The 15,248-nt window shown below is 39.2% G+C and overlaps 1 protein-coding gene and 1 long non-coding RNA gene across 6 annotated transcripts in view; one reads left to right on the top strand and one right to left on the bottom strand.

The window, feature by feature from the left end:
* The window catches only part of CHM (CHM Rab escort protein), a 239,583-nt gene that overhangs the window by 99,804 nt on the left and 124,531 nt on the right, over positions 1 to 15,248 (bottom strand). The window lies entirely within an intron of this gene.
* The window catches only part of LOC309855577, a 226,849-nt gene continuing 213,146 nt past the window's right edge, over positions 1,546 to 15,248 (top strand). The window contains exon 1 of the long non-coding RNA XR_014306873.1: positions 1,546 to 1,865. This is a non-coding gene — a long non-coding RNA (uncharacterized lncRNA). The remainder of the gene's footprint in view (positions 1,866 to 15,248) is intronic.

Here is a 15,248-nt window from a genome sequence, read left to right as displayed (position 1 = left end):
CTCACCAAGGAGAGAACTCATGCTCAGTTAGCTTGAAAAAAAGTGCCACATAAAATGAGATTGATGAAAAACAATTTTGGTTGAGAGAGGGATATTTGGTGGCAATGAGTTACTGAGTAAACATAGGTAAGAAGCAGAATAGCAAGCAGTATTTGAGAGCAGCATTTAAAACTCAAACAGCAGACTTTTAAATAAGAAGCAGGGAATTACAAGAGAAGTGGGGAAATAACAATTGCTTACACACAGGTCTTTGGGGCAAACTGCCAATAATAATACAAATGATCATCACAGCTAGCACTAAGTACTTACTACATGCCAGGAGCTTTACATGTATTAACAGATTGCATCCTACAGGCAGAGTTTCACAGATTTGGAAACTAAGGCAGAGAGGTCAAGTGACTTACTCAAGGTCATTTAGTAGATGGTATGGCTGAGTGGAAACTCAGGCAATATGGTTCCAGCAGATTCTCTGTTAACTATCATACAAACTGCCTCACTGTCCATACTGTCTTTTCTTGGCATTGCAAAGGAAAGCAACATGAAGTCAGATGGTCAAAGTTACTCTCTGAGTTGTTCTAACTCTTGACAAATTGCAAAGATTATTATAAAAAATACCATAAATTCTCAATTTCTATACATTTTGTCTCATAAAAAGTACATGTTTATTCTTTGTACATATGAAATGGATTATATGCACTTCATTTTGGATAGAACATAAACTTACAGTAGGAATAACCATGGGAATACTCATCTTTAGAGTACCTAGCAAATTATGAATACTTTGCAATTCACATTTTAAGAAGTAATTTATAAAGTATATTGGTAAGCTAGGGATTTTCAAATATAGAAAAGTAACCATGAATTATTTGGAGGTAATAAGGTTCTGCAAGACAAATGTTTCTTCCAGTACATTAAATGGCAGCCTAGCAACCCAAGGGTTAACACACCTTTAATGATGGACAATTAAGCTACCGAAGACAGTGAATACTATTGAGATGCCAGTCAGGCCCCAGCTTTGGTGCAGTTCATACCACTCATCTTGGGGTATAACATAATGCCTAGCAAGGTAGCTCTGTACACCCACCTTAGGGTTGTATGGGGCCTAGGGGCAAGCAAGTATATATTTCATGGGACTTGCCTAAAAAACAAAACAAAATAAAACAAAAACAAAAAAACAAAAAACAAAACCAAAATTACAAATTGTAGTGAGTACGAACCTTTAATAAATAAAGTGTAATAAGTATATGAATAAATAATATATAGTAAGAGCAAACTCCTACTAAATGAAAAACAGAAACAAGTTGCAAACTAACCACATAGCAAGTGAGCCTAAACCATATGCGTGTAGTGATAACAAACTAACCTCGTAGTATAGCAAGTAAGCCTAGACCATATGCGTGTAGTGATAACAAAATAGCCTCGTAGCAAATACCACATAGCAAGTAAGCCTAAACCATATGTGTGCAGTGATAAGATTAGCGTGGAGCAAAAAGTTGTAAACATTTTTTTACTTATACGAAATATCATAAAGACCAAAAAATGTTTTTGACATGTGTGTGTTTTTGATGTGCAAGCATGAGAAAAATAAGTGATGTAATGTGTTTTCGAAGGAGACTTAGCACAGTATATAAAAGAGGCATCGGGTTGGACTGAGGTGAAGCGAGTTCCCTGTCGGGAGGACATCATCGGCGGTGTTACCGACGCCCCAACAGCTTTGCTGCCGACCACTCGCTGGCTCTCAGTCTCAACTTCTGCGGTGACCTCTCTGTCTAGATTGTGAGGCGACGTCTCCTTCTCCGTGACAATTCCAGCGGACCGTGACCGGACCATGATAGTGGTGCGGACCTCGTCCCAATAAAGATCAAGTGAGTTACATCATATCCATCTCTCTATCTCTTCTTTACACGTCGCGACCTCCTGGCCGACGCAGGGGTTTTGCTCGCGTCACAAATGTACTAAATATAGTAGGTATTAACTACCAAAAAAAAGTCACTACAAAAATACCTTTGAAACACTTTATCAAATGCTATTAAAACCCAAAAAGGTCCGTTACAAGAGAATTCTGAGTGACCACTGATTATCATCACTGTACTTTAGTGATATCCCCACTTAAATTGTACTGGTAAAGCAGAAGTTCATTCAACAGTAATGTTTCATGAGAGACAATAAAGCTTCAGTGATTGCATCTATACAAAGTTCAACTGTTGTATTTACTTGTTAACTATATTCAGACATATACATTTATCAGAGTACTATATTTGAAACAACACATTGAGTTTTCTATCATGTTATCCAGTATCTGCTGGCCACAAAAATGAGTACAGGGAAGACTTCTTGTATGTGTTTACATTTATTTTTATATATTTAAATACACACAGGTTTAATACATATTATGTAGTATATAGCATTTTTATGGGTTATATACTTATATCGCATATTTATATTGCCACATCATGTTTATATTTCTTAGCAATGTGTTTATACTATCATCCCTCTTTTTTTTTTTTTTTTCTTTCTTGGTATCTGGTTTCTTTTTTTCTAGCAGGAAGCGGGGGGAAGTATTATTGTTGCTGTAATTGGTCTGTCTCCTGGGAATGCAAAATTGGACAGCTTCATCTCCTCTCCCCTACTCAAGAATCCCTTTGCAACTCAAGCAATTGTCATGCAACTCAGCACAAACTTCCTATTGGTCCAGAACTAAGTGCTTTCTTAAGAACATGAGCTAAACAATAGGAACCGACTCCTGTAGCCTTAGGAAACAGTTATGTTCATAACAATCCCAAGCCTTGGTGTAAGTTCTTAGGATTCATTACTCCATGAAATTTTAGACTATCCGGCAAGACCATTAAAACAAAACAAAACAAAAACCTTCAAATGAGTGGTCCATTACAACATGGCCTCACTCACAGTGGTCCAGTATGACCAAAATGACAAGCCCTACTTGATACTGGTCATGGTAACAGAACTCAAGGGAATTTGTTTGGCAAGCAGCCATTCACCAAAACTAAGTGGTCACTAAAAGTCAAGTGTATAATGTCAGCTACGACATACAAACTGCAGAGATCAGCTCTTGAAAATGGTTGTGAAATCAATATAATGGTCTATGAGCTGAGACTGTCTACATGCCTATCCTGATTCCCCTACTTACTATCTGTATGAATACACTTTAGTTCTCAAGATTATAAAATGCAGGTAATAGTAATACCTGCATTAGTCACAGAGAGTTGTCTAAGGGACTAAGTGAGTTAATGAATGTGGCTGTAAGGACCTATTTAGCTGAGCGCTTCCATCCGGTTAATCAATAACTTTGTTGTTTAAAACTTAAACTGTCCCTGGTCCATTCCCCCAGGGGACTTACTTAAAAACAAGTCCCAGAAACCAGTCTGAGGTAACAAAGCCCAAATACAAGGGTGGGTTGGGTCAGGGCAGGTGGAGACATTCAATCAGCGCATACTGTCTCCTAGCTACCAAGGAGTATGGGCCCTGCCCTTGGGGTGCCTTTTGGGCGCCCATTCTGACTAAGGTGATAGGCTAATTCAAATAGCTACTATGGGGTGAATTGTAGTTCACTGGCCACCTGTGTATGGTCAGGCTCAACCACATGGCCCTTGCTCTATAAAAGTTAGTCTGTGGGGCAGGGAGGGGTCGCCCTCTCTGTAAGGTGCGGCCCCAACTGGTCTGTTTGACGGTCGGTTTGATTCTTGATACTTGGCGCGAAATGAAGCTTTGCTTAACCTTCCGCTTTGTATCAGTCTCACTCCTTTGACCACGGACCCATTATTGGGGGACCCAACAGTGGCGTGTTTATTCTGTGCCTGGCATATCATAAACATTCCATAAATTGTAACTTTTGTTAGGTGCCACTTTCTACAGCAAAAGGGACAATGATTGTAGACTATACCACACATGTGGGGTTTGTAGGCTACTTTGCTGTTATTGACTCTGAGAATCTGCCTGCATTAGTCAAGGCCTATATTTTCTAAATGTAAGCAATTTAGGTAGCTGTTCAATTCAACTACCTTCCCAGAAGTGAACTGTGACAGTTCTAAGAGAACTACTGATGTTGATAAGGACAAGCACTGAGATTTACTTCTTTATTCCCAAGAATTTATGAAACTAGACCTACTATGTAACAGATGCAGTTCTGGGCAGCACTAGGGATATAAAAATAAACTAGACAAATGCTGTCCTTGCTGAAATACAACTTAACTAGCACATGAGAGACAATAAGAGATAAAATAATAGTAGATATTGATGTGTGTTCTGAAACAAAATAGGATAATGTAAGGGTGACCTGGGGAGGGTATGAATGCTAGAGAGGATAATCAGGGAGAACTTCTCTGAGGAATTATATGAGTCAAGACCTGAGTGACCAGAAGAAATCAAGCATGTGAAGATCTAGAGGAATAGTCTAAGCAGAAGAACAGCAATTGGAAAACTTGGAAGTGCAAAGTAGCTTAGTGTATTTGAGGAAGAGAGAAAGCCAGTGTGGGGCTGGAACACAGTGAACAGGATAGAAATATAATATGAAACAGGGTCACAGAGGTAGTCAAGGGCCTGATCATGCAGACCTTCAAAGGCCAGAGTGAAAACCTTAAAATGTATTCAAAGTACAATGAGAAGCCACCAGAAGGTTCTGAGTAGGGGTGCCTGGGTGGCTCAGTGGATTAATCCTCTGCCTTCAGCTCAGGTAGCAATCTCAGGGTCCTGGGACCCAGCCCTGCATTGGGCTCTCTGTTCAGCAGGGAGCCTGATTCCCCCTCCCTGTCTGCCTCTCTGTCTACTTGTGATCTCTCACTGTCAAATAAATAAATAAAATATTTTTTTAAAAAAAGGTTCTGAGCAGAACAATGACACAATCAGATTTATAACTTGTTTTGTTTTTATTCTTAAAACTTTTTATTTTGAAAAACTTTAAATGTACTAACAGTAACAAAATATAGCTTCTTTATACCCATCACCCAGATTTACCATTTATCAAGATTTTATAGCATTGGACTATATCTTTTTTTTTTTTTAACTTTAAAAAATTTTCATGGGGTGCCTGGGTAGCTCAGTGGGTTAAAGCCTCTGCCTTCCCAGGGTCCTGGGATTGAGCCCCACATTGGGCTCTCTTCTCGGCGGGGAGCCTGCTTCCTTTCCTCTCTCTCTGCCTGCCTCTCTGCCTACTTGTGATCTCTGTCAAGTGAATAAATGAAATCTTTAAAAAAAATTTTCATTCCAGTACAGCTACCATACAATGCTATATTAGTTTCATGTACCATACAGCCATTCACCAGTTCTATACATTACTCAGTGCTCATCATATTAAATGTACTCTTAATCCCTTTCACCTATCTCATGTACCTCCTTACATACCTCCCCTCTGGAAAACATCATGAGTCTTCTTTTGTTGTTGTTTTCTGTTTGTTTCTTAAATTCCACATATTAGTGAAATCATATGGTATATAAATATATTTGTCTTTCTCTGCCTGACTTATTTCACTTAGCACTATCCTTTCTAGATCCATCCATGTTGTTGCACACACCCCACATCTTCATCGTTACTCATCTATTGGTGGATATTTGGGCTGCTTCCATAATTTGGCTAGTGTAAATAAAGCTGAAATAAACATAAGGGTGCTATTTGCTTTTGAATTAATGTTTTCATAGTCTTTGGGTAAATAAAGTAGTGGAATTACTGGATCAGATTTATATTTTTTAAAAGATGAGCTTGACTGCTGTGTAGAGAATTGTCAATGGGTCAAGAGTGGAAAAGGGGAGACCAGTTATGTTTGCAGTAAGACCAAGTGAGAGATGATGGCAACCTGAAGCAGGGTAGTGGCAATGGAGATGAAGTTGAGAGACTGAAGATGTGTATGAGATATAAAGCTGAGAAGAATTGCTGATGGACTGGATGTAGCAAGGATATGTCCTCCTGAAGACAAGTTTAGGGTAATTCAGATATTAACAATCACATTTAACTCTTCAAGGCTCCCTGTACAAGTAGAGCTCTGAAGGATTTTTGCAGAAACACTCCTCTTCCACCTAGGGTGTGATTATTAGAGCCAGCTAATTGTTACCAACCTTAACAACCACTATATCTACCCTGGCCATTCATTAAGACTGCTACTTAATACTCTGGGTACAGATATCTACACAAGAGGGTACGAGGAACAGATTAGTTTTTCAGTCTTCAAAGTTACCACGCATCTGTAAGGACACAGCACTGCTGATAATTCAAAAAATCATATATCACAAATATCTGAGTCCAGTGGGTATTTTTTTAAGATTTTACTTATTTTTGAGAGCAAGGGAATACATGAGTGGGGGACAGAGGAAGAGGGAGAAGCAGACTCCTCCCTGAGTAGGGAGCCTGATGCGGGACTCAATCCCAGGACCCGGAGATCAGGACCTGAGCTGAAGGCAGATGCTTAACCAACTGAGACATCCAGGCGCCCCAATGGGGCTTTTGATGCAAATTTCACACTCATGAAAAGGTTGGGGATGGACAGACTGCCATTTAGGCCTTGCTTCATTCTTGAAAGGCATAAAAACCATGCTTAACTTGGAAAAAGCTGCCAAATAGCAATATATATCCTTCAGGAAACTCAATCCCAGAAACTGCCTTTATTTTATAGATCTTAGCCATTTATCTAGCTTCCTCTGTTCTTGCTGATATTCTATGGATGATGTACTCATTTTTTTTAGCTTATCCAATAGTCCTTAAATTAGCTTTCTATAGGAAAAGTCACAATAAAACTATGTTTTATATGACAGAAACAGATCTGTATTAATAATAGCACCAGGGGACCAGAATAAATTAATATAAATTATAGAATACAAGTCATCATTCAATCTTCTTTTTTTTTCCCATTAGCTCTCTTTTCTTTGAGGAGATGGGTGAAACAAGTGAAGGGGATTAAGAATATACTTACTATGATGAACACTGAGTAATGTATATAATTGTTGAATCACTATACTGTACACTTGAAACCAATATAAGAGTGTATGTTAGTTATACTGGAATTTTAAAAAAATTTAAGTTATCATTCAATATTAAAAAAAAAAAAAACAAACCTAAGCCTTCCAAAAATACTGGAGGTCAATTTATATGCTTGGGTCACGACCTATGCTCTGTATCTATACACCATACGTAAAATGGCTCCTCGGTTTGTATGCAAACCAGAAACACCAAGTCAACTCAGTAATTCTCCAACATAGCCTATTACAATGACATCAATGGAGATTTTGAAGGGAAAGCACTGTTACCTAATTTACTCTTTAAACATAATTTAAACTAAGCTTTTAATAAACCTGAACTTTTTAGTCTGAACACACAGACTAGCAGCTTCATGGTTTTTTTTTCTTTTAATCTGCCACATATCTACATAAGCAAATTCATTTAAAAAGAACTTTCAAACTCAAAAGGAAGCCCTTGGTTCAAACTTTTAAGATGTAGCCAAGAAGTCTATAATAAGTCTGCTTAGGCTCTCCATGACATTTCTTTTGGTTAATTTCCTTTCTTGGCCTCATTCTCTGCTTTGACATTCTATACATGATCTGTTCATTTCTTATATTAATACTTCCTATTTAAATCACTGATCCATTTTGCAACTAGCTCTTCAAAACTCAAACTGTACAAATAACACAGGTAAATAGGCATCAATTATAAATCAGGGCAGTAATATACTTTTTATGTAATACCCTTTATGACTATGTCTGGTATAGTGTGGGTTTTTCTTTTTTTTTTTTTTTTGCTTCTATTTATTTATTTATTTATTTATTTATTTATTTATTTATTTTTATTGACATATAATGGATTATTGGCCCCATGGGTACAGGTCTGTGAATCGCCAGGTTTACACATACCTTCCCCAATGTCCATAACCCGACCACCCTCTCCCTACCCGCCTCCCCAACCACAACCCTCAGTTTGTTTTGTGAGATTAAGAGTCTCTTATGGTTTCTCTCCCTCCCGATCCCATCTTGTTTCATTTATTCCTTTCCTACCCCTCAAACCACCCATGTTGCCTCTCAACTTACTCATATCAGGGAGATAATAGGATAATTGTCTTTCACTTATTGACTTATTTCGCTAAGCATAACACCCTCTAGTTCCATCCACGTCATCACAAATGGCAAGATTTCATTTCTTTTGATGGCTGCATAGTATTCCATTGTATATATATATCACATCTTCTTTATCCATTTATCTGTTGATGGACATATAGGTTCCTTCCATAGTTTGGCTATTGTGGACATTGCTGCTATAAACATTCAGGTGCATGTGCCCCTTTGGATCACTAGATTTGTATCTTTAGGGTAAATACCCAGTAGTGTGATTGCTGGGTCACAGGGTAGCTTTATTTTCAACTTTTTGAGGAACCTCCATGCTGTTTTCCAGAGTGGTTACACCAGCTTGCATTCTAGTGTGAGTTTTTCTTAATACAGACACAAGAATCCTCGAAGCTGATGTTTTCTGAGATCCCTACATAATGACTCCTAGGATCCTTTTCATGGGTTGAAAAATATGGGAGGCAGATCCATCTAGGGATATAGTCACTTATACCATTTTCCTGCCTTCTCACATTGCCTTATGAAACAATCCTTCAGCTAATACACTTCAGCTCAATATTTTACTATTTACAAGCCCTAAGTGTCAACTATAAATTGGGAAGCAGCTGAGAGTTACTATGTTGACTATCCACAATCATTTATAAAAATGTCTAAAAAAAAAAAGTAAACATTTCTAGGGAGAGCCTACTGTAAAAATCTCCCCATGTAAGAAGAATTCATTTAATCCACCCATTCCTTTTTTACCTCAACCCCACTGTAAGAGGATATTTTAAAGCAGTGTTTGATATAAAATTTTATCAAAGACTTGAAAATCTAAATGTTCACTGACCCCTCCTTGTTCACACCGTATTTATCCCTCCCAAAGTAACCAGTCAGATGGTTGATGCATAATTACCTCATAAAAACCATATTCTTTCTTCTTTGGGTTACATTTTCCATAATTTCACCAGCTATTTATTAAAAACTGATTGTCAGTTCAAACAGCCTTATTTCTCTGTGATTCCTGGGCTCCTTCTTTAAACTATAAACCCTCTATACCTTCTCCATCCTTCTTTAAACTGTATATCCTCTATACCTCCATCCTTCTTTAAACTATACACCCCCTATACCTTCTCCATACCCCCACATCAACTTATTTCCTTTAACTGCCCCGCCCAAACCAAATCCCTGCTCAGGCCCTTTCAGTCATGAATACTTTCACTTTTCCCCCTTGGATGAGACATATCAATTCATACAGTAAAATAAAATAAAGTATAGTCATTTGTGTTGGGCAAATCCTAGGAAAGACCTGCAAGCTTTCTCAATTCAAAAGCTAATGATACTGGGGCACCTGGGTGGCTCAGTTGGTTAAGCGGCTGCCTTCAGCTTAGGTCATGATCCCAGGGTCTTGGGATCCAGCCTGCATTGGGCTCCCTGCTCAGTGGAGAACCTGCTTCTCCTTTTCCCTCTACATGCCATTCTGTCTACTTCTGATCTCTACCTCTCTGTCAGACAAATAAATAAAATCTTAAAGAAAAAAAGGCTAATGGTACTAACCTGGAACATGATTTAGCTAGGGCTACACATAAAACTGGAATTGCTCAAATCAACCAACTAGCCACTGGCACTATGCTAGTTTCACAGTGGATGCACAGACTTAGCCTTCTGTTAGGTAAATGAGAAAAATGATATTATTAAGTCTAACAACTGGAAAAAATTAAAGACTATATTTTGTGGTAGAAACTAGAACTATTCTAAGGGAATTGAAAGAAGAGGTCAACATGTGTTGGAAGAGTTATGGAATGTGAAAAGTAGAGGAAACCTTTAAAACAGCTAGACCAATTTCCTGTTACAGAATATCAGAGAAGGTAAACTTACTTGCCTATAAGTACAGTGCTTCTAGAACTCAGGTGTAGTGAAAGATCTGATGGCTAGGCCTGTGTCAACTCTTGAAGAGGAACAGGTCAGACTGTTGGGGGTGGGAACAGATCTTAAAAAGTGGAAAAGTAGTAAGAAAATGCAGAAAGCTGAGAGTGTGCATAGACACAGGAATAATTAAATGGATGCACAAACTGGGGCACCTGGGTGGCTCAGGTGGCTAAGTGTCTGCCTTTGGCTCAGGTTAGGATCTCAGGGTCCTAGGATAGAGCCTGTATTGGACTCTCCACTCAGTGGTGAGTCTGCTTCTCCCTCTCCCTCTGTGATCTCTCTCGCTTACACTCTATCTCAAATAAATAAAATCTTAAGGAAGGAAGGAAAGAAGGAAGAAATAAAGAGAAAGAACAAACTGGAAATGACAGAAAGGATCTGAAGGATAAAATTATTACAGAATGGGGTTAAAAGGTAAGTGAAAGTGTTCGTATCTGATGTGACAGAAAAGAGAATGCCACTGGAAGTGCCATGTTGGTATGATAAAGGAGAAAGATAGTGGGAGTAGGAGGACAGCTAGCAATTATAAACCTGACCATGGCAGAAGAGTAGAAACTGAGGAAAGCTTAACTCTAAGAAAGAGAAGAGGTAACACAGTAGTCAGGACAGAGTCAAAGGTTAATCCCAGAATTACTGTTGATTTGTGAGATGTAAAATACCACTGGAATGCTTGTGGTTCCCTTAAAGGGTGCTCAATGTATAGAGTAACTCAAATTCCAAATCCATATTTCGGAGGTAATATTAACAGCATTAATTCACTACATACCATAGTTGCTAACTATGAGTGATACAATGAAGGGCATTTTTGAAGAGCTATAATAAATTTTTTAAAACTCAATTTGGTGAAATATATCATCCTCTGACATGTACAAATAAAAATTTTCATTTACCTATAAGTTACCAAATGGACGTCCATGCAATAAATCTACTTATAGATAAATTTTGTATGACCTCACAGTTTAAAAGAAAAAAAGTTACTTTAGCATAAACAATCATTTGGATCTCTGTCTTCCTTGAAAGAGAGAATCTAGGGGGAGACAAGATGGTGGGGAAGTAGTAGGAGGCGCCTTTTCAACCTGTACCCTAAAGTGAGCTGATTACTTACCAAAGAACTCTGATCATGTATGAAATCAGCCTGAGATCAGCATTATACACGTCTGGATCTCTACAGGGGCAGAAGACGCCAGTGGGCAGGTAAAGCAGAGTGGGAACGTTGGACTGATATCGGAAGATAAACAAAAGGGGAAGGGAGCCACCAGAGGAAACGGATTGGAAAGTAATACCCCTAATACGAGAGTGCCCTGCATCTGGGGACCAGCATTAACTTGGAGACTGGTTGAAAGCACTCCAAAAGAACAAAGGATCGTGGGGGCTAAATTGTGGGAATCGGGGTGGCTAGGGACAGGGGCTTAAGTCCCTGGACCCAGGACAGCCTCCCCTGGTGCTGAGCCAGAGAGAGTGCAGCAGAGAAACCAGGTCTTGGTCCCTAAGCTGCCAGCACGCTGGAGAATGCATGGGGTCTGGCTCCAGTGAGGGGCTGGGAGCCTTGCCAGACAGCAGAACACAGAGCTGTGCTACAGAGCCTGAAACACCTGTGCCCCTCACCCTCCCCTGAGAGAGGTGCACGAAGGCCCAGCCTGGTGCTCTCAGACCTGCACCCTGCTAACAGAGCCTGACACGTGCGCACCACCCACAGCCTCCCCTGAGAGAGGTGCACTCAAGCCCTTCGCTCTTAGACCCAGAAAGACCAGGCACTTCCAGCCTGGGCCAGCAGGAAAATCTCAGTGTGCTACTGCTGCTTGGAACCTCTCTGGCAGTCTGGAGCTGCCCAGACAGCCACCACTGCCTTGGTTTTGGTACAAGCAGAATATCCTGCATCCCCAGGGACCCTGACTTGGAACATGCTCTGCAAGCCGCCAAGGGGAAATTTATATGGGCTCTGCAGCACACACAGGAAAGCAAACTGAGGCTTCTCTCTGAGAGGGAGGTCAGGGTGCAGTTTGCTTTCCTCTAAACCTACAAAAAACAACAAAAGCGGTCAAGGCAAGAGGGGAAAAAAAAAAGTGAACAAACATAAAAACCCCCAGAGAACAAAAGCCTGAAAAAACCTGCTTCCTCAGAGCCCACCCCCTTGAGAGGGGCAGGAGAGGACATAACTCAGGAAACATCACTAACAAAAAAACCCACGTGGCAGGCCCCTCCCCCAGAAAACCAACCAGGAAAAAAAAAAAAAAGACTATAAAAGAACAACCACCACTACTTCATAGGACAACTTTTATATTTAATTCGTTCCCACTATTCTGGCTCATTTTTTTTTTAACATAGATAATTTTTAGCCTATTTACCATCACAGTAAGCAGTTCAGTACATCAAATTCCATAATAACCTTCTAACCTGAACTTTTTGATACATACACTTGTGTTTTTCTTTTGCATTTCTATTTTTTAAATTTTTTAATTTTAGTTTAGTTTAGTTTACTTTATTCCTTTCTTATTTTTATTTTCTAATATTCTTATTTTCTAATATTCTTATTTCTAATATTCTAATATTTTTATTTTCTAATATTTCTAATATAGAGTTAAACTTCAAAGTGATCCCCTTTCCCCAATCAATACTACCCCTATAGGTAAACCAATTTTGTTTTTTTGGTAAACCAATTTTTAATCCCCCTTTATCTTAAGAAAGTTGAGTCCTTTAACAAAGATATCAAGATACAACCAGGAAGAATCAAAACAACCTTCCTTGCCCACACTGAGAATTTATAACCACTCTCCCATCTTTTTCTTCCACCAGTGTTTCTGTGTTTTTGTGTTTGTCCTGATAGTATATACATCTTACACATGGGGTTCTTTTTGATGAGGTTCTTCCTTTATTTGTATATATATTTTTTTCTCTTGTCATATACTTTTATCAGTCTGTTTTTCTGTTTTTGTTTGTCTACATCATAAATCTTACCTTGGGGCCCATTTGGGCTGAACCTTCTCTTTTATCTTCCCTTTCTTTCCTGTCTCTCTCTCTCTCTCTCTTTTCTTTTTCTTTTCTTTTTTTCTAATTTGGGTGGGGAATCCTGATTGCTCAGAAGCGTTCCAGGGTGCACCTTGACTGCACCACGGTCGATACATCCACCTACATCTGTTCAGTTATCTCTCACCAAAATGACTAGGAGGAGGAATGCCCAACAGAAGAAAAATACAGAGGGTGGACCTAACCCTTTGTCTGTGTTGATAGCCATTGAGAGCTAACGGCTATCAACATAGACAATATATCGGAAAGAAAATTTAGGCTAACAATTATCCAGGCAATAGCTAGGTTGGAGAGAGCCATGGATGACCAAACGGAATTGATTAGGGCCGAACTGAAAGCGACCAGGGATGATGTTCACAATGTTAGGGCAGAACTAAAAGCTACCAGGGCTGAGGTTCACAATGCTCTCAATGAGTTCCAATCTAATCTAAATTCTCTCAAAGCTAGGGTAACTGAGACAGAAGATAGAATTAGTGATCTGGGGGACAAACAGATAGAAAGAAAGGATCAGGAGGAAGCCTGGAACAAACAGCTTAGAAATCAGGAAAACAGAATCAGGGAAATAAATGATGCCATGAAACGTTCCAACGTCAGAATTATTGGAATCCCTCCCTGAAGGGGAGGAGAAAGAAAGAAGTCTAGAGATATAGTGGAACAAGTTCTTCATGAAAATTTTCCCAATCTCGTGAATGGAACCAGCATTCATGTACTAGAGGCTGAACGGTCTCCACCCAAGATTATAGATTCCAGAAAAACATCAAGGCACCTGATGGTCAAATTTAGGAATCATAATTGTAGATAAAATATCTTGAAAGCCACTAGGACAAAGAGGCTCCTTACTTACAGAGGAAAACCCATCAATATAACGGCAGACCTGTCCACAGAGACCTGACAAGCCAGAAAGGGCTGGTAAGATATATTCAGGGCACTAAATGAGATGAACAGGCAGGCAAGAATACTTTATCCAGCAAGACTGACATCCAAAATGGATGGAGAGATAAAGAGTTTCCAAGACCGGCAAGGCTTAAAACAGTATGCAACCACCAAGCCCACACTGTAGGAAATATTAAGGGGTTTCTATAAAAGAGGAAAAATCCTAATAGCATTGAACAGAAATATAGGGACAATCTACAGAAAGAAAGACTTCAAAGGTAACACGATGTCAATAAAAACGTATCTGTCAATAATCACTCTCAATGTGAATGGCCTAATATGGCCCATAAAAGCGCACAGAGTTACAGAGTGGATAAAATGACAGGACCCATCCATATGTTGTCTACAACTGACCCATTTTAAACCTAAAGATACACCCAGACTTAAGTGAAGGGATGGAGAAGCATCTTTGATGCAAATGGGCCTCAAAAGAAGGCTGGGGTAGCGATTCTCATATCAGACAAATTAGATTTTAAACTAAAGACTGTAGTCAGAGATACAGAAGGACACTGCATAATCCTTAAAGGGACTATCCACCAAGATGATCTAACAATTGTAAATATCTATGATCCCAATATGGGAGCAGCCAATTACATAAGAAAACTGTTAATCAAGATAAAAGAGTAATATTGATATGAATACATTAATAGTAGGAGATCTTAACATACCTCTCTCAGAAATAGATCATTGAAGCATAAAATCAATAGAGAAAGAAGAGCAATGAATGACACATTGGACCAGATGGACCTCATAGTTATATACAGAACATTCCACCCTAAAAGAACAGAATATTCATTCATCTCAAGTGCACACGGAATCTTCTCCAGAATACGCCACATACTGGGTCACAAATCAGGACTCAACCGATACCAAAAGACTGAGATTATTCCCTGCATATTCTCAGATCACAATGCTTTGAAACAGGAGTTCAATCACAAGGAAAAGTTCGGAAGGAACTCAAACACCTGGAAGCTAAAGACCACCTTGCTTAAGAATGCTTGGATCAACCAGGAGATCAAGGAAGAACTGTAACAATTCATGAAAACCAACGAGAATGACGACACTTCGGTCCAAAACCTATGGGATACAGCAAAGGCGGTCCTAAGGGGAAAATACATAGCCCTCTAAGCCTCCCTCAAAAAAATTGAAAAATACAGAACACACCAACTTTCTCTACACCTTAAAGAACTGGAGAATCAACACCAAATCAAACCAACTCCACACACAAGAAATGAAATAATCAAGATTAGAACGGAGATCAATGAGGTAGAAACCAGAGATACTGGGGTGCCTAGGTGGCTCAGTGGGTTAAGCCGCTGCCTTCA

Source organism: Mustela nivalis (assembly GCF_964662115.1).
Source record: "Mustela nivalis genome assembly, chromosome: X".
Classification (NCBI taxonomy): Eukaryota; Metazoa; Chordata; class Mammalia; order Carnivora; family Mustelidae; genus Mustela; species Mustela nivalis.
The sequence above is the reverse complement of the archived record's forward strand: the minus strand, read 5'-3'. Positions and strand labels throughout refer to the sequence as shown.